The 19,107-nt window shown below is 44.8% G+C and overlaps 1 protein-coding gene and 1 non-coding gene across 2 annotated transcripts in view; both read right to left on the bottom strand.

Annotated features, from left to right (window-relative positions):
• Positions 1 to 19,107, bottom strand: part of LOC126481841 (max dimerization protein 1-like) — a 682,325-nt gene that overhangs the window by 141,367 nt on the left and 521,851 nt on the right. The gene's annotated exons all lie outside the window — the stretch shown is intronic.
• On the bottom strand, positions 16,882 to 16,956 carry Trnat-ugu (transfer RNA threonine (anticodon UGU)). The gene has a single exon. It is a non-coding gene; the product is annotated as a tRNA-Thr (tRNA).

Below are 19,107 nucleotides of genomic sequence, written 5' to 3' on the forward strand. Positions count from 1 at the left end.
GCAACTAAGGGAAAGACGCAAAACAGATAAAAATGACGATAATACTGTTCTCTTTGTTTTTGCTCACGTGTAACGTCATACCCTACATCATGTCACGAATCGGAGCCAAAATTAGGTATCGGTGGATTCAACTGACCCGAGGAATGGAATGGCAAAGCGTTCCGGACTTACCACATACTTAACATTCATACACAACCGCTTGCTCGACGAATGATCCGTGCCCAAAGGCTGGAAAGTTGCACAAGTCACACCAACATTCAAGAAAGGTAGTAGGAGCAATCCACTAAATAACAGACCCATATCATTAGCGTCGATATGCAGCGCGATTTTAGAGCATATATTTTGTTCGAACATTACGAATTACCTCGCAGAGGACGATTTATTGACACAATCGACAAGGATTTAGAAACCATTCTTGTGAAACAAAACTAGCTCTCTACACACAAGATGTGCTGAGTGTTACTGACAAGGGATTTCTAATTGATTCTGTATTTCCAGATATCCGCAAGGCTTTTATTACACAAGCGGCTTGAAGTGGAAGTGCGTGCTTATGGAATATCGTCTCAGTTATGTGACTGGATTCGTAATTTCCTGTCAAGAGAGGTCAGAAAGTGGTCGAGTAAAACAAAAGTGATTTCTGGCGTTCCCCAAGATACTGTTATAGGCCCTCTGCTGGTCCGTATCTATAAAATCGATTTAGGGAACAATCTTACCAGCCGTGTTACGTTGTTTGCAGATGATGCTGTCGTTTATCGTCTAGTAAAGTCACTAGAAGATCAAAAACTGCAAAACAATTTACAAAAGGTATCTGTATGGTGCGAAAATTGGCAATTGATCCTAAATAATGAGAAGTATGAGGTCACCCACATGAGTGCTAAAAGGAATCCTTTAAACTTCGGTTACATGATAAACCAGTCAAATCTGAAGACCGCAAATTCAATTAAATACCCAGGAATTAAAATAACAAACAACTTAAATTCGAAAGAACATGTAGAAAAATGTTGTGGGGAAAGGCAAACCAAACACCTCGTTTTATTGGCAGAACACTTAAAAAATGTAACAGAGCTACTAAAGAGACTGCCTACAATACGTTTGTGCGTCCTCTTCAGGAATACTGCTCCGCGGTCTGGGATTCTTATCAGATAGGATTAACGGAGTACAACACCGAGAAAGTTCAAAGAAGGGCAGCACGTTTTATATTTTCACGAAATAGGGGAGAGAGTCTCACTGATAAGATACAACATTTTGGGTGGACATCCTCAAAAGAAAGGCTTCATTCGTTGCGGCGGGATCTTCTCACAAAATTTCCATCACCAACTTATTCCTCCGAATGCGAAACTATTTTGTTGAAGCCGACCTACAGATACAGGTGTTCGTTTTTTCCGCGCGCTGTACGGTACTGGAAAATAGAGTATTAGTAAAAATTTGGAAATTTGTGGTAAGGTCTTATGGGACCAAACTGCTGAGGTCATCGGTCCCTAAGCTTACACACTACTTAATCTAACTTAAACTAACTTACGCTAAGGACAACACAAACACCCATGCCCGAGGGAAGTGTGGTTAGCGGAGTATCCGTGTAGATGCAGATGAAACCTACTATCTCAGCCCTTTTTCACGGTACAAATGATGGTTTCCGCAGAGTTTTCATTAGCCACCGAGTTTGGGACTCTGGGGTTGCTGCATTGGTTCATAGCTCTTTTTTTTGCTATTCGTTTATTTATCGATTTTCATATTTTATTTTCAGTTCGCTGTTGCTATTTGAGTTTACGTTCGCTATTTTGCCATTTAGAGGTAGTAAGTGGAGCAGTGGACGCTAGAAAATGGAGTGCCAAATGGTGAAATCGGAACATTTCCGACGTGTTCTTCTGTTTGAGTTCAATAGAGGGGTGATAGAAGAGGAGGCGGCCAGGAACATTTGCGCCGTGTATGAGGATATTGCCATTGGACCTAGCGCAGCAACAAAATGGTATTCTCGTTTTAAAGTGGACATTGGTGACTCTCCACGCTCAGGAAGGTTAAAAAATGGGGTTCATGGTTACCGCATGTTCTAAGACAAAATCACAAAAATCAGCAGGTGGTGCTTTCCTGCTTGCTGGTCGCAAATTGGGTCGTGAACAATACCCAACATTCCTGTCCTGTACCGCTATTGGTGACAAGAAATGGCGTCTTTATCTAATATACGAAAAAGAAAGGAATGGTTGAGTCGAAATAAAGGAACAACTCCCCGTACGGAAACCTGCGCGCATCCACACAAGATTCTCTTACGCAGCCCGCCGCGGTGGCCGAGCGTTTCTAGGCGCTTCAGTCCGGAACAGCGCGACTGCAACGGTCGCAGGTTCGAATCCTGCCTCAGGCATGGCTGTGTGTGATATCCTTAGGTTAGTTAGCTTTAAGTAGTTCTAAGTTCTAGGGGACTGATGACCCCAGATGTTAAGTCCCATAGTGCTCAGAGCTATTTTTTCTCTTACGCATCTAGTGGAACAGCGATGGTTGGTGTAGAACGAATTGCTTCGCCTAGGTGTGAACATCACTGCTGACATTTATTATCAACATGTGAAACGTCTTGCAGATGTAATCCAAGAAGACTGCGTGAAGTGACGCTACTAGACGTCTGCCCGCATTCTGCTAGACGGACAAAAACATCATGCAAGAATTGGATTGGGAGGTCATTCCACACCTACCTTGTTCACCTGATCTTGCGCTCTGAGATTTTCACCTTTTCCGCTCTCTATGGAACAACGTTCAAGGAACTTCCTTTCCGGATGAAAGTGCGCTCCGAACATAGCTCGTAGAGTTCTTCGCCTGCAAAGCTCGTAATTTCTACACTCGAGGAATCAAAAAGCTAGCGCAGCTTCGGCAGATTGTTGTAAACAGTACAGGAGAATGTACTGTTGATAACTAAAGTCTCTGTTATGTGTATCTGCTGTTTCAGGAAAACCGCTAAGAACTTGTGCACCAGCCTAATAATTTTGAGACGGGTTGGTGCTCAGAGGTGCACGCACGTAGCTACATAGCAAGTGACCTGTGAGAGCAGCTCCCTCTGCGGGCCTCGGTTGCAAAATTCGGCGGACTCGATCGGCAGTCGGCCCGTGGGAAGGTTGCGCGTGACACAGCGAGCCAGCCCAGGCGCAGCCGCGTCGCCTGGTGGCTGGCGCCGCTCCAGATTCACGGCGGAGCGGCCGGCCGGCCGCCTAGCGTTCGCGTAAACACTCCGCCGGCGCCACATTGTAATGTTGACTCAAAAGCTGGTGGAGACTTCGCACGCCGGAAAAATGCCCACTATTCGCTCGCAAGCACGTAACTGGACAGTACGATTCTGAACAGTTGGAACAATAACCCTGAGTTCGGTATGGGGCGGCGACTACGGTGGGACCAGGCCTCTCCGTCGTTTCTAGGTCCCCGGTTCTATACACAATACACAAGCGAATGGAATAGAAAACTGACATTGTCACGTCACAAACCCGGAAGCAGCGTCTTAAATGAAGCACAATACTCAGCTCTGAAAGCAACGTACTGACAGAGCACAGCTCTCTCCTGGACGGAGAATGCAGCTACTCATACAAACATCAAATATCCCAGACTATGCAAACGTAATAAATATCGAGAACCTTCCAGAAATGATAAACATTAAATAACAAATATTTGCTGGAGAACGGATTTGACCTGCACCTTGCAAGCTAGCGACGCTAACCGCTACTCCACAATGCATCCAAAAACAGCTCCCGGCAATACTGGTACGGTGGAACCTTTGCTATGCACTGTGCACAGGCTTACGCAGTATTTAAGTAAATATAGATGTAGGTAAGCCGCGGAACTGCGTGGAAATCTTCAGGAGCTGTTAATATCCGATATGAAACTTCCCGGCATATTAAAAATGTGTGCCGAACCGTGACTCGAAGTCGGGACACTTGCCTTTGCAGACAAGTGCTCTACCGATTGAGTTTACCCAACCATACTCGCGACCACTCATTAAAGCTTTACTTCCGCCAGTACCTTATCTCCCACCTTCCAAGCCGGCCGGTGTGGCCGTGCGGTTCTAGGCGCGTCAGTCTGGAACCGCGTGACCGCTACGGTCGCAGGTTCGAATCCTGCCTCGGGCATGGATGTATGTGATGTCCTTAGGTTAGTAAGGTTTAAGTAGTTCTAAGTTCTAGGGGACTGATGACCACAGATGTTGAGTCCCATAGTGCTCAGAGCCATTTGAACCATTTGAACCCACCTTCCAAACTTCACAGAATATCCTCCACGCTGTGGCTCAGCCAGGTCTCCGCAGTATTCTTTCTTCGTGGAAGCTCTAGTCCTGTAAGTTTCGCAGAAGTTCTGTTAAGTTTGAAAGGTAGAAACGAGGCACTAGCGGAAATAAGACGTGACGACGGGTCGTGATTGATGCCTGGGTAACTTGGTAGATCACTTGCCCACAATAAGCAAAGGCCCCCTAGTTCGAGTCTTGGTTCGGCACAGAGTTCTAACCGGTTAAGAATTTTCGACGCGATCATTATTTATGTGCATAAGACCTTCGTCCGCGAAAACACTTGTAATGTGTTTCTCATATTTGGGAATCTCTTACATCACGTATGAGGCGACCTGTGTGAAGAACACGAGGAATTTGTCGTCAAACTGCCCAACAATCGTCAATAGACTAGACAAAATCATTGCGGCATGGCATCCGCGAAACAGCCACAATGCGCAGACAGAAAGTACTGAGAACCGCCTGTTGAAAATGGACGATCTCCAACGAACCCTATAAGGCGAGGCGTATGTGCTCTTCCCTCAGGGAGATCCAAGCGGTGCTACGAATAGTTCTCCAGTCCACGTTCACATTACGGAGCTCAGTCTTCTATGGATGATGTGTCGGTCGAAGTGGTACAGTTGGATGACCCTTCCGATCGTTACACTTCACAGCTTTGCACTTTTTCTTCTAAAGATAAACAAATGGTGTCATGTTTGCCGAGCCTGTCCAAACCACGGCATTCTGTAGTACCATTCGTATAGATAATGATGCATTTGAATGAGCGGAGCTGTCTATCTTGCGGCGTGTGTACACATACCTTGCTTGGATCACCTCTAGGCCACATGGCAGCCTGTCGTCCACTGCAATGCACTGTAAACGACTAGGCATTTCACAAACAATATGGCTTCTGCGTAGTACCAGATTATTTCTCATCGTATATTCATTACACTTCATTTATCGCTTATCCTCCTACTATTGTCACTTTGCACGAAGTAACTTCATATTACAGGTGCAGCTATCAGACTCCCTTCTGAACGACTGTAACAACATACGGCGGTTAGTTTCGTAACACGTCAAGCTCTGTTGCGCCCTTGGCGCGTTCAGAAAGTAGAAGCCAGTGTGCCGGCACTGGTTTCACTCCCTCCCTCCCTTCGTTTCATTTTCACATTCATCCGCAACACTTCATAGTTATTATGGACATCCATAGCATACATCTGCTCTAGGACGTTATCAGCACAATTACATAAACATTTTACGCCCATTATCCAATGTGGATCAATCTCCATCTCGCGTCAAGCGTTTACACTATTGTGCAACCGCACAATCATTCCGAACACACATTGTCAACACATGAAGTCCATTGTACAAAGTTTATCATCCTGAGAGCGTTTGCTTTTCTGGTGAATCTAGTTATAACATAGCGTCTGACTAGAAGTGGTTATAATTAAATTTTCGCTATTCGAGCCAGTGCAGACGAAAAACTGTTTAGACTTTAGCGTGTGGGTGCCCAACTTTATAGAAATGATGTTCAGGCTGTGCGCTGTAGGATTTGCGTTGTAAGCGGTGTCAGTGTTCTCAGGCGCCGATAATGGTACGGCAACATACGGGTGAAACATAAGCATCCGTGTGAATTACAACTGCAGACAGTCAACGTGGGTCTGGACAAGGTGAGCGGGGCTTTACTCTTAAAGCTGTTTTATCGGAATAACAGCATTAGTGCTGCTACTCTTCGCGAGCATTGAGGCATTGCACTGGGGTTGAAGACATGGTTCGCACGTTCGAATTAACTGACGATTTGCGAATTACTCCTAGGAGAGGCCTATAGCCAATTGCGCCACAAATTGTTGAAGTCACTTTTGCCATGGGTGAGAAAACTGGACGTAACATGCCATCTTCTAGTGGTGCATGCGCTATGTTACGACAGCTGAACAAATCCACCGTTCGATAAGTGCTTCGAACAACTGTGGAACGGTGTCTCTAAAGCGGTTCCAGGCTGTCGTGCATGAAGATGGTCGTCACACTGAGCAATGTTTGTAACCTGGAGCCGGCCGTTTTGGCCGAGCGGTTCTAGGCGCTTCAGTATGGAACCGCGCAACCGCTACGGTCGCAGGTTCGAATCCTGCCTCGGGCATGGATTTGTGTGATGTCCTTAGGTTAGTTAGGTTTAAGTAGTTCTAAGTTCTAGGGGACTGATGGCCTCAGATGTTAAGTCTCATTTTTATCTTCCCCATGCCCTTACAAATATTTTCACAAAGTTTCATTGATCTACAATCACTTGTTTTTCATGGGGGCCTCTCGAGTAGTGGAAGTTTGGCTAAAATGGCTCTGAGCACTATGGGACTTAACAGCTGTGGTCATCAGTCCCCTAGAACTTAGAACTACTTAAACCTAACTAACCTAAGGACATCACACACATCCATGCCCGAGGCAGGATTCGAACCTGCGACCGTAGCAGTCACGCGGTTCCGGACTGCGCGCCTAGAACCGCGAGACCACCGGGGCCGGCTAGTGGAAGTTTAATTATAATCCGTAGTGTACTTACTAGAAACATGTTCAAACTGTTTGGGTCTTAGAACGCAGTAGCGCTACTGCATCAAACTGCTACAATAATTTGCATGGGATGGTTTTGCAATGTCTACCTCCTGGGGGTGGGGGAGGGAGGAGGGGGGGGGGGTGCATTTTGTAGGGCAAACAGGATTTGAATATATATCTGCCCCCACTTCCCACCTGCACACACGCACACACACACACATATATATATATACAACACGGAAGGGATTCCAGGTTGTACGCTACGCGTAACAGCGGCAAATTATACAACATGATGAGGATGCAAACTTGACAAATCTTGCCGGCCGAAGTGGCCGTGCGGTTAAAGGCGCTGCAGTCTGGAACCGCAAGACCGCTACGGTCGCAGGTTCGAATCCTGCCTCGGGCATGGATGTTTGTGATGTCCTTAGGTTAGTTAGGTTTAACTAGTTCTAAGTTCTAGGGGACTAATGACCTCAGCAGTTGAGTCCCATAGTGCTCAGAGCCATTTGAACCATTTTTTTGACAAATCTTCTCAAGAACTACTCAAACGTGCATTTTGTAAGCCATCTCCTCCGTGAGCGAATTTTACAGTTCCTTAGGTTATGAACTTCAGATTGGGATGCGCCTCCCAGACGGCTACATTAATCAAACTGTTGTCTTTCAAATCGCTCTGGACTTAACAGCAGAGACTAATTACAGGGCTTGGCGGCATGGTTCAGGGCCTTTGGCTGTTCAGTACAAAATATAAAGTCAGAGATCTTCAGCCGTCTGTATTTCCAATTTTATTTTTTCAACCAGTTTCGGAGATTCAGTATACCATCTTCAGGTTCCCTGATCGACGCGTATGAGGAATCCAACCTCACGTGGAGTCACAATAGGGGGACAACATTCAGTAACTACAGCATTCAGTAACTGCTATCCGGAGGCTTACTTTTTACACCACAATTCCTTCGTTCATTAACTGCAGTCTGCAATCGACGAACGAAGGACCCGTGTTGTTAAGAAACAAGTCTATGGACACCAGTTATTGAATGCTGGCGGCTATTTCGATTGCACGTGAAGCTAGATTCCTCATGCACGTCGATCAGGGGACTGGAAGATGATGTGACGAAGTGCCGAAACTGATAGCTTAAATAAAATTGGAAATACAGAAGGCTGAAGGTGCTACTGATTTGAAATATTAATCGTATAATAGTAGAACGACATGGGTTTTCTGACTTTTTATTTATTCACTTCCCAGTCATTGCACCAAGCACTGATCGTTTTCCAGTCTCTCGCATGCACTACATCCTTCTAACTACGTGAGCCTTGTTTACAACTGGATGGTCAAACACACCGATCAGTAACGCTGCTACCACCATTGTTCGACATATGCCAGCTACTACTTTCGCTTCGGACGAGGTCTTCCCACTAAACAACGACGTTGAGAGTCGGTCTGGTCGGGAACCTGCAGCCCAGTCGCCTACCGGTCACGATAATGACAAAGTACGTATTACTATTTACTACACTAGAGTGCGACAGCTGCCTGGTGGTAGATTCGCCGGCAGGGGAAACAACGGCAGTGAGCAGCTGGCGGCCGCTCCGCTCCGGCGTCTAGAAAGCGAGCGGCGGCGGCAGCAGCGCGGGCCGTTTCGTGCTGAGCGACGCCCACCGCTGGCCGTATTTCACAAGCCGTGCCGTGCCGCGCGGCACCGCGGCGGTGCAACGACCCGCGCCCAGCCTCGCCTCGCCTCACCCGAGTCCCATAGCGCCCGCGTCCCGGCGCTGTCCTCTTTGTGGCCTCCTTCCTCAGCAGCACCGGCGGCGGCTTCACGCGAATTGTCGATATTACCAAACGGCTAATACGGTCAATCGCAGTTCCAATTGCTGGCTGCCTATATAACGGCTTTCAGGGGGGCAACAAAAATTTGATTTTCTTTATTTCGTATAATTATTGAGCGAATTTAAAAATTGAAAATGCTGTCCTGACCTATTTATTAAGAGGTGCAATACTACGTGAAAATTTCTAACACAATAACTCAAATATTAATTTTAGAAACTGTGTATACGTCTTGAGGCAGGGCAACTCACAGCACGCAGATTACCCGAGCTGGGTGTATCAAAGAGAAGCATCCAATTAAAAAAAAAAAAATTCATAACTATTACGTTATTTGAGATACGCACGTGAACAACGTACTGTTGGAAAGAGCAAACTCTCGGGTTTTACATGGTTCCCGCTAGGTAGCAGCAGTGTGCGCCCATTTCTCTTCTACTAAAAATTGTGTCGGGACAACAGAAAGCGTTTTGTCTTCTACGTTTTGCGCAGTGCGGGTCAGTAATAACTGTAATAACTGTTCAGCGTGACTTTCGTACTAGGTGTGGTGTGGATCCTCATCCAGCACAGAGCATAAGACGATGGCAAGGCGCATGTAGTATTAAAAAGTAACTAACATAAAACATACGAAAATATAACAGCGTGTACTATATCCACTGCAATCACGGAGCAATCAGTAGCTTACAAAACATTTTTTCGACCAATAACTGAACATTGCTACTCGATCGGATATCCATACTTGATAGGAAGATCCAAAGAAGAGCAACGCTTTTCGTCACAGTTTCACTTAGTAAGCGCGAAAATACCAAAGGGGTGCTCAACCCACTCCAGAGGCAGACGCTGCAAGAGAGGTATTATCCAATAAAATGTGAAACTTATGTTAAAATTCCGAGAGCGTACGTTCCTAGAATAGCCAACAGATATGCTGTATACTTCGCGAAAAGATCATGAAGATAAAAACAGAGATTCCAGCTCACGCAGTGTCTCACCAACAATCTTTCTTCCTGAGTGTCATTCACAACTTCGTCAGAAAGGGAGAGGGGGACGCGACATCGGTACACAAAGTACGGTCCACCACACGCCGTAAGCTGGCTTGAGCAGTATACGTAGATGCAAGTTTCTGCTTCGTTTCCAATCAGAAATAGTGCACACTAGAACTGACTCAGCAGACGTTCGGCGAATGAGCACTGTCCTACAATCGTTTGTGAGTGGCACAAACGATTTCGTGCAAGCTGAGAGATAAGGGGGCGGCGAACGCAGCGGTCAGCATATAACTTGGACGAACAAAGACCACTACAACTGTTGCAAAACAGATTAAAGAGGCTAGGAATGTGAGGTCTCTTATGGTGTAAGAAAGGAAAAACATATCCGAACCAATAGTTTTACGGTTCTTTCTTAAATATTGGAAATAGTGACGGAGGTCTCCACATGTCCTGGCACGCGAACAACTGGACGACCGCGTTGAGTCATGGCAAGAACTTTTAGATAATTTATTCTCGGTGACGAGACTTTATTTTCCCTAAGAGCCAGAAAGTAAACTCTAAAGGATTTTGAATGGTTTTGTGTAACATATTCCAGAACGAAAAATCTACGATTTCAAATTCGAGGGTGAATACATATTGATCGTGTTTGTCGCAGGCCACACGTTTTCTCTCGCAGTAGGCTTCATATCTAATTTTACCCTGAAGATCTGTAGAACACACAAACAAGATCCCTGTAGTGTCCCAAAAAACACTGGCCGTAACCTTTCTGGCTGACGAAGTTTGTTGTGCTCCTCTTGTTTGTTTGTTCATCTGTGATATGACCCCTCACCAATTAATGCTGTTTTCTATCCACTCATGTCTCTCCACCGGCCACAATTCTCTTCAGTCAGCCTTCTCCTTCCACATGGTAACGAAGCAGAAAGTGAGAAGCAGTCATCCGTTCAATTTTGTGGTTCTCAGACAGGAGTTTTGGAACGCAACGAGCACAGAACTTGCTGTACCCTAATTGTTGTGTCACGATCTCATGCAAAACACTTCTAGAAATCAGCGGAAAGTTATCAGAAAGGAAAAATTGCGTGAAATGGCGGTTTTCAACAGGTTTTTTGTGTGCGTCATTCTTCTGTGCCACTTCATTGTCGATTACAGACGAGCGACCACATCTACATAGATATTCTACATATCAATGTTAAGAACGTGAAAGAAGGTACTTCCGACAGGACCATGTATTAGGGTTTATTGTCGCAGCACCATTGACGCACAATACCTTCGTTCATTACATTCGGTCCATATAACGCACGAATTACGCGATGAATAGCAATAGTCTTGAGACTGATTCCCACTGCAAACCATGTTACAAGACCGGATTTCACATTTTACTGGATTTTCGATTTCAACTCCTATTTTGAATGGCTGCTATCAGTCGGTTCTGCGCTTTTTCATTTATCTCTGCTATCACCTATCATCATGAAACGCGTTGGCAGATTAAAACTGTGTGTCGGACGGGGGATCGAACCCGGAACCTTGCCTCTCTAGGACAATGCTCCCGTGAGAGAAAGATTGGACGTGATGAAAGCTCAAAAGTAGTAAGACTCCTACACACAGTGAAACGAAAAATTATGTTCTACTACAACTTCAAAAGAACGACTTCAAATATTTATTAAAAATAGTGAAATAAATATAATATAAAGTAAAAATATCGGCACTCGATATTGACATTTTAATATCGACATGTATCGATAGTTTATCAACAGCCACTGTTAGAACTGCTTGTCAATCGGTCTACATCAACTATTTGTAAAACAAGGACAACATTAGGGGCAGACATGCTTCAATGAGTGTGACAAGAGTAAGTAAACACAGGTTTCGTGTTCTGGTCGATTTTGAAATGTTGCTGCTTATATGGATAAATGAAAAGCAATTGCAAGGCGACACTACTGATGAGAACATCATTTGTGAGAAGGAGAAAATGATTTTCGGCAATCTCGTTAAGAAGGCGCCAGGACCATCAGCGGCCGAATAAGTTTTTAAGGGAAGCCGTAGGTGGTTCGAGAAGTTTAAGAGAAGAACCAGCATCCACAGCCTTGAGAGGCATGGCGAAGCAGCCAGCTCCGGCACAAAGGCAGCAGAGGACTTCATCAGCAACTTCAAGATGCTCGTAGATTCTGAGTGTAATCTGCCGCAACAGGTTTTTAATTGTGACGAGACGGGTCTATTCTCGGAAACGATGCTGACGTGTACCTTTATAATACAGAGGTGAATGCACTGCCGGGTCACAAGAAAATGAAAGGCCGTCTCACACTGCTATTTTGTGCCAATGTAAGCGGCGATTTGAAAATTAAACCACTGCCTGTTTAGCATTCAGAAACTCCACGAGCCTTTAAGAAGTGTAAGAAGAGCAGGTTAAATATGATGTGGAAGTCCAACAACAAGGCTTGTGTGACACATCACCTTTTTTGTGTTTGGATCAATGACGTGTTTGGACATTCGGTGAAAAAAATATTTGCTTGCGATGAATGTGCCACTTCATGTCTTGCCTGTTCTGGACAACGCTCTTGCCCAGTCCCCAGGCCTACAAGACCAACTCCTTGAAGAATTTTAATTCAACAAGATCCAATTTCCGCCTACATTACTACAGCCTATGGACCAGCAGGTTATTCTTAACTTTAAGATGCTCTACACTAAAGCACTCTTCAAGCAATGCTCAAGCAATGCTTTCAGTTGATTGAAGCTGACAATCTCTCAATCAGAGAGTTTTGGAAATATCACTCGAACATCGTTGCCTGCGTCAAGATGATCGGAATGGCGTGGGAAGGGGTTACCAAAAGAACTCTCACTTCTACTTTAGACTGAGTGCACTGTCGAATGTGACTCTGAGGCATTTGAGTCAGTACCTGTGGAGCCTGTAGTCAACGAGATTGTGTCTTTGGCCAAGAGCATGGGACTAGAAGTGGGTAACAATGATATAGATCAGCTTGTGGAAGATCACAACCAATAAATTACTACCGAAGAGTTTATGGAGTTGAAGCGTGTTTCACAGCACGAAGTTGTGAAGACAATGAGGAGGAGGAGGCGGAGAAGGGGGCGGTAAAAGCAAAGCAGCAATCTTCTGGCGCAATTAAAATGCTGAAAGCTTGGAAATCGGTTACATCGTACATTGAAAATCATCATCCCAATAAAGCAGTGGCTAAGGGCGCTACAAACTGGGCGGTAACGCTATGTCGCTTATTTGCCAAGTGTTGAAGTGTCGGCAGAAACAAATGACTATAGATAGCTTCCTCGTAAAAAAGAATTAGTTGTTGCTGTCTTCAGTTCAAAGACTTGTTTGATGCAGATCTCCATGTTACTCTATCCCGTGCAAGCTTCTTCATCTACTGTAATCTATACCCTTCTGAACCTGCTTAGTGTATTCATCTCTTGGTCTCCCTCTACGATTGTCTCCCTCTACGATTTTTACTCTCTACGTTTCCCTCCACCACTAAAATAGCGAAGCCTTGATGCCTCAGAACGTGTCCTAACAACTGAGCCTTTCTTCTAGTCAAGTTGTGCCAGAACTTCCTCTTCTTCCTAATTCTATTCAGTACTTCCTCATTAGTTACATGATCTACCCAGCCAATCTTCAGTATTCTTCTGTAGCACCACATTTCAAAAGCTTCTATTCTCTTCCTGTCCAAACTATTTATCGTCCATATTTCACTTCCATACACGGCTACACTCCATACAAATACTTTCAGAAAAGACTTCCTGACACTTAAATCTATGCTCGATGTTAAATTTCTCTTCTTCATAAACGCTTTCCTTGTCCTAGCCAGTCTACATTTTATATGCTCTCTACTTCGATCATCACCAGTTATTTGCTCTCTAAATAGCAAAACTCACTCATCTATTGCTTTAAGTGTCTCATTTCCTAATCCAATTCCCTCAGAATCACCCGATTTAATTCGACTACATTCCATTATCCTCGTTTTACTTTTGTTGATGTTCATCTTACATCCTTCTTTCAAGATACTGTCCATTCCGTTCAACCGGTCTTCCAAGTCCTTTGCTGTCTCTGACAGAATTACGGTGTCATCGAAAACCTCAAGGTTTTTATTTCTTCTCAACGGATTTTAATTCCTACTCCAAATTTTTGTTCTGTTTCCTTTACTGCATGCTCAATATACAGATCGGGGATAGGCTACAACCCTGCCTCATTTCTTTCCCAACCACTGCTTCCCTTTCGTACCCTTCGACTGCCATCTGGTTTCTGTACAAATTATAAACATTCTTTCGTTCCCTGTTTTTTACCCCTGCTATCTTCAGAATTCGAAATATAGTATTCCAGTCAACACTGTCAAACGGTTTCTCTAAGTCTACGAATCCTACAAATGTAGGTTTGTCTCTCCTTAACCTCTCTTCTAAGATAAATTGTAAGGTCAAAGTTATTCATCGTTAATAATTAAGTACATAACACTGTATGTATAATTTTCTTTGAATACATGGCATGAATAAGACAAAACTCTTAGTACTTTTTCTGCATGGAACAAATTATCGTATTTTACATTAATTTATAGGGGATAAATTGTTTCGCTTAACGAATATGATTCTGGAACGAATTATGCTCGCTATGCGAGGTTCCACTGTATATGGAAAACACCCAGAAGAAGAAGAAGAAGAAGAAGAAGAAGAAGAAGGGAGACGATGATAGGACACCAGGAAAGAACGTCCTTGGTACTAGAGGGAGCTGTAGAGGGTAAAAACTGTACGGGGAAACGGAGATTGGAATAAATGAAGAGATTGGCACTAAAGAATAATTCGTAGGCGGCAGCAGCAAATCAGTCAGAAAGCTGACGACTGTAAAAAGGTCGTATTATAACTGCCCACATAATAAGCTGTGATTGTGAAGAATTAATAAAGAAATATAATTGGCACAAACTGCCTACGAGAAGTAGACGTGCGTGTAGCGACTCGTTTCAAGCAACAGCAAAACTGAACTTCGAGTCTCGTAGTATATTCTATTACTCACAAGGGAACCTCCCCGTCGCAACCCCCTCAGATTTAGTTATAAGTTGGCACAGTGGATAGGCCTTGAAAAACTGAACACAGATCAATCGAGAAAACAGGAAGAAGTTGTGTGGAACTATGAAAAAATAAGCACAATATACAAACTAAGTAGTCCATGTGCAAGATATGCAACATCAAGGTAGTATGTGCTCAGGAACGCCGTGATCCCGTGGTTAGCGTGAGCAGCTGCGAAACGAGAGGTCCTTGGTTCAAGTCTTCCCTCGAGTGAGAAGTTAATTTTTTTTATTTTCAGACAGTTATTATCTGACAAACTTTTATGTTTTCATCACTTTTTGGTAGTGGTTATCACATCCACAAGAAAACCTAATTCGGGCACGGTAGAAGAATCTTATTACCCATTCGCCAAGTGTACAAGTTAGGTGGGTCGACAACATATTCCTGTAATGTGATGCACATGCCGTCACCAGTGTCGTATAAATATATCAGACGTGTTTTCCTGTGGAGGAATCGGTTGACCTATGACCTTGCGATCAAATGGTTTGTTCCCATTGGAGAGGCATGTCCTTTCGTCTACTAATTGCACGGTTTTGCGGTGCGGTCGCAAAACACAGACAACTAAACTTATTACAGTGAACAGAGACGTCAATGAACGAACGGACATATCATAACTTTGCGAAAATAAAGAACGTAAACTTCTCACTCGAGGGAAGACTTGGACCAAGGTCTTCTCGTTCCGCAGCTGCTCACGCTAACCACGAGACCACGGCGCTCTTGAACCCACACTATCCTTGATGTTTCCTATCATGCGCATGGACTACTGAGTTTGTATATTTTGCTTATTTTTTCATAGTTCCACACAACTTCTTCCTGTTTTCTCGATTGATCTGTGTTCAGTTTTTCAAGGCCTATCCACTGCGCCAACTTATAACTAAATCTGAGGGGGGTGCGATGGGGAGGTTCCCTCGTCAGTAACTATTTCGTACGATACCCAACAGTTCAAATGAGAGGGCAGTGAGAACGCGGAGGACGGTGCGGCCTGTGCGACCGTGCCCGGCACCTGCGCCGCAAGCCACATGCAGGCACACCCCCGGCGGCGTCCGTGGGACGGTCCCGGCGCGTCATTGATCGACGCGGCCCGCAGAGCTGGCGGCCGGTTAATTGCCTCATTGGCAGCGAGCGCGTGTATCTGATTTCCACAGCGCGCCGCATTGTGCCCGGTGCAGGCGGGACGAGACGCGGCGCGACGGTCCGTCAGCCGCCAGCCGCGCCTTCGCCTCTCCCAGCCACCTGCGCTCTGGCCTTTGTTGCGTGCGCGCGTGCGTGGTCGCGCTCCAGCGCTCCGCTTTGTTCCGCGGCGCGCGCAGCCCAGCCTGCCACAGAGCTGTGCCGCTTCTCTTGTCTGGAACGGACACGAGAATAGCGGCAACAGCCCAGCAACTGGTTCACACCGAAGAACCTTACCCTCAATCTCAAAATGACTCACATAGTCTGCGGCAAAGAAACTAGATTTGAAAGACCAATAACACGACAAAGTGTTTGACTACGATTGTAATGTCCTCCTTTGTACGAAGTCTAGGCCTTAGGGGAACACAGTGACCGTCTTGTAATTTCCGCCCAAGGCACACTGGTAGTATAATGACGGATTTCGGATTACTACCAAGTCAACTGAGAAAGCTCGGAGAAGCGCCCATAATGAAAGCTTACGAGGGTGGTTTGATGAATCTGGTAAAAACGCAAGAAAAAAATGTTTGTTTCGTAAACAGCTCACCTTACTCTTATCGACAAAGTCTCCTTTGAGGGATATACACTTGGTCCAGCGATCCTCCAGCTTTGCATCCCATCGGAAAAATAGGTTCTGTCAAACTCTGCAAAATACCCGTGGAGTGAAACTATCACTTCATTTGATGAAAATTTCTTCGCAGCAAGCCAAAGTTACGGAACAGGAATAAGTCACTAGACTAAGTTTGGTGAATAGGGTCGATGAGGAATCAGTTCACAGCCCAATTCACGCACTTTTGCCATTGCATGTGTCGGATGGTGCATTATCCTGGACAAAGGTCATTTTTTTGGCGCGCCAGTCTTGGTCTTTTTTCAGCCAACGCAAGTTTCGAACTATCCAACAATGAAGCAAAATGTTTCAGTTATAGTTTTGACTTTTTCCAAGTAATCTGTGAGGGCTATACTTTATTAGACATTCCATGACACTGTGTTGAAATATATGGAGATGGTATCTGTCTCTCTAGAATGAAATGATAATTAAATCAAGACCCTAAGCTGCCGACAGGTGTTGATATACATAAACGGGGACAGTTGAAAATGTGTGCCCCGACCGGGATTCGAACCCGGGATCTCCTGCTTACATGGCAGACACTCTACCCATCTGAGCCACCGAGGGCACAGACGATAGTGCGACTGCAGGGATGTATCCCTTGCACACTCCCCGTGAGACCCACATTCCCAACTTAATGTCCACAAATTACATTAGTAGTGCCCCTGCCCATTACACTCATTACTCGCGGCAGACAATCTTACCGAGTCACGTAAGAGTTCGGGCAATGCGTGTGCATCCGCACAGAAGGAGGTCAATAGTTATAGGCTAACAGGCCTTCTGCATACAAGAAGAAACCTTCCCTTTGGCACACTGCTACTTCAGTGAAGTATTGTAGGATCTCAAGAGGTCGGCAACAGGCGATGAAACAAAAATGCCATCTGACAGAAGACTTCCAATTTTTGCCGGTTCCTGCCTGCCATTGCAGACGTGACTTTGGAGGAAGCAAGCCAAGAAGGTGGAAGGGAAAAAGTAAGTAATTTACCCCTCCAGCCAGTACTTTGCTTCGCCGATCTACGGCTGGTATGATCTATGCTGCAAATAAAAAAAATTCTAAAATAAGTCTTCCGTGCTGACTAATAATATTAAGTGAATTGTTAGTCGTTGAGATGATATAAAACGCAGACTAGCACAAAATCGTTTCTGAAATCGAGGAATTTGTCAACGTCGAATATAAATCTAGGAGTAAAAAGGACTTTCCTGAAGGTATCTGTATGGAACATGTCACTCAAGTGAAACATGGGTGATGAAATGGAATGATCGTTTGGTACGAGGGTTCTCCAGAAAGTAAGTTCCAATCGATCGCGAAATGGAAACCACTGGGAAAATCCGGTAAAGCTTTGCACACATATGTTGGGCAGTGTCTCTAGTATGCCTGTCAATCGTGTCGCGTCGCTCTTTTCAGTTTTGAGTGAACAGTCATTACGTAAAGATGTGTAGGGAATAGCGTCTCCGCCAAGTATGAGGATCTGGTTAGAGATTTCGCCTGTGTCATGCAGCCCACATAACACAACTGTCGAGCAGTCCCTTCTTCATGCCAATTCTCTGCCGCACACTGCAGGGGCAATGAAGACGCTCCTGCAGCCTTTCCGATGAGAAGTGTTTGATCACATACAATAAGTCCGTAATTGGTTCCCCCTGAGTCTCATCTCTACTCACAAAAACCGCTGGCTATGAAGACAAAATTTATCCACAGACAACGAGCTGCAGACCAGTGCAGATAACTGGCCGGAAGCACAGGCGGCTGCTTTCTATGACGAGGATACTGGAAAGTTGATACAACGCTACGACAAAACTCGAAGTTGGAGCGGCGACTATGTAGAGAAGTAGGTGGAAGGTGTACCTAACTGTTGCAAATAAAACGTTTCTGGTTTTCACTGTGGTTTCCATTTCGCGACCGATCGGAACTTACTTTCTGGACAACCCTGGCATTATTAGCCGAGATAGTTCGGTCACTTAATGCAAGTCTTTCTATTTGAAGCCACTCCGGCGACTTGTCTGTCGTTGATGAGATGAAATGATGGCAACACGAACACCCAGTCCCCAAGCAGAGGAATTCACCAATCAGGCCGGTAACCGTACTCGCGACCAAGGGATCAAATCGAATTGAGGAAAAAAGAAGTATGTAGCATAACTTTACTGAATGAGTTCGTCAATTTGATAATGGAAGAAATTGTGGAGGGTAAAAATTGCAAGGAGACACGAAGGCTTGAATACAACAAGCAGGTTCAAATGGACGTAGGTTGTGGTAGTTATGCCGAAATGAAGAGGCACGCACAGCATAGACTGGCGCGGAGAGCTGCATCGAAGCAGTCTTCGGACTGAACACAACAACGGTAACGAAGTGCCAGTAGATAGCTTTAGTATCTTCATTTAATCTGAAGCTTCACTGTCGGTGGTCACTGGTTGCATTACTAAAGCACCTGGTGTCGGAAGACCACTACAGGCAACCCTTACTAATGCATTACGCATTTTGTTCTTACTCTAGCTCGAATGAAACTCATGACACACGCAAAAGCTTCAAAAGCCTCACATCTCTTTAATAAACACTTAACTCACATACATCTTAATTCTCACTTGAAGGTCACGGTCTCTATCAGTCGTAGCCATATGGACCATTGTATAATAGCTGCCATAATTAATCATGTGAAGAGTTTGTTTCACATTTAATTAAAAAAATATACAATTTGTAATTTATTTGCTACAACAATACATTAAT

Source organism: Schistocerca serialis, chromosome 5 (genome assembly GCF_023864345.2).
Source record: "Schistocerca serialis cubense isolate TAMUIC-IGC-003099 chromosome 5, iqSchSeri2.2, whole genome shotgun sequence".
Classification (NCBI taxonomy): domain Eukaryota; kingdom Metazoa; phylum Arthropoda; class Insecta; order Orthoptera; family Acrididae; genus Schistocerca; species Schistocerca serialis.